The sequence below is a fragment of the Propithecus coquereli genome, unplaced genomic scaffold (assembly GCF_000956105.1).
Source record: "Propithecus coquereli isolate 6110/MARCELLA unplaced genomic scaffold, Pcoq_1.0 Scaffold50, whole genome shotgun sequence".
Classification (NCBI taxonomy): Eukaryota; Metazoa; Chordata; class Mammalia; order Primates; family Indriidae; genus Propithecus; species Propithecus coquereli.
Window position 1 is genome coordinate 887,273 of NW_012150841.1, and position 1,130 is coordinate 888,402.

Genomic DNA, 1,130 nt, shown 5'->3' on the forward strand with positions numbered 1-1,130 from the left:
ATAGATGTTATTCTTATATGTGCAAGTATAGGAAAATTTTTAAAGAATTAGCCGGGCATAATGGCACAAGCCCAGGAGTTGCAGGTTGCGGTGACCTATGATCACTGCAGTGACCTATGATCACTGATCTATGACAGAGCAAGGCCCCATCTCTAAAATATTGAATATCAATCTAATCAAAATAAAAGTATAATGATATTGCTAGTCTGAGCGTTCAAAAGAAATTTCTGTGTGTAGTAACTCTGGTGAAGATAAAATCAGAGTTAAATTTTCATCTTTAAAAGTGGCAAATCAATAAGTAAAGCCTGAATCTGAAAAATCAGGATGTAGCAATATAAGTTTGTTACTAAGGTATGAAGCTTGATACCCAAGGAATATGCTGAAAGAATTTAAAACAGTTACCTCCAGGCTGGCAATTGCAATAATTCAAGCAAGAGATAACGAATAAGGGTCCTAAAATAGTAGCAAAGGAGGGGAAGAAAGGGGAACGAGAGATATTAAGAGCCTTGTATACATAGGTGCTAGTAATTAATTAGAACTCCAGATTTCCAGCTTGGGTCACGAGACAGATGATGTTATTCACCAAGTCAGGAAAAATAAGAGGAAGAGCAAATATGAGAATAAGGCAATACAGTATTATACATCCTACACTTGAGGTACATGGAGGACAAATGAATGAGAATACCAAAAAAGCAGATGAATGTGGTCTGGAGCTCAGGAGTAAAACATCATTTGGAGTAACAGATGTGGCTCCACTACACTGTGGCTGGCTCGAGGGTGGGAAGAAATGCATCTTACTGACCTATGTAGCCCCAGCATCTACCACAAATAGTGCCTGGAATATTCATTCATGTGTGCATTTACTCAAAAAAACACATATCCACCACCAATATCTGCCAGGCACAGTTCTAGGTACTGATACTTGGTAGGCACTTAACAAATGCTTGCTAAATGAATTATAAAAGCTACAGGCTTAGACGAAATTACCTAGAGTGGGATTATAGAATAAGAAAAGAGCTGAGATCAGACCTCTGGGGCAAACCAATGTGAAGGGGCAGGCCATATAAGAAAAATAACGAGCAGAAGAACGGGATCAATTTGTACTCACCATCAAATTGGTACTAACTGAT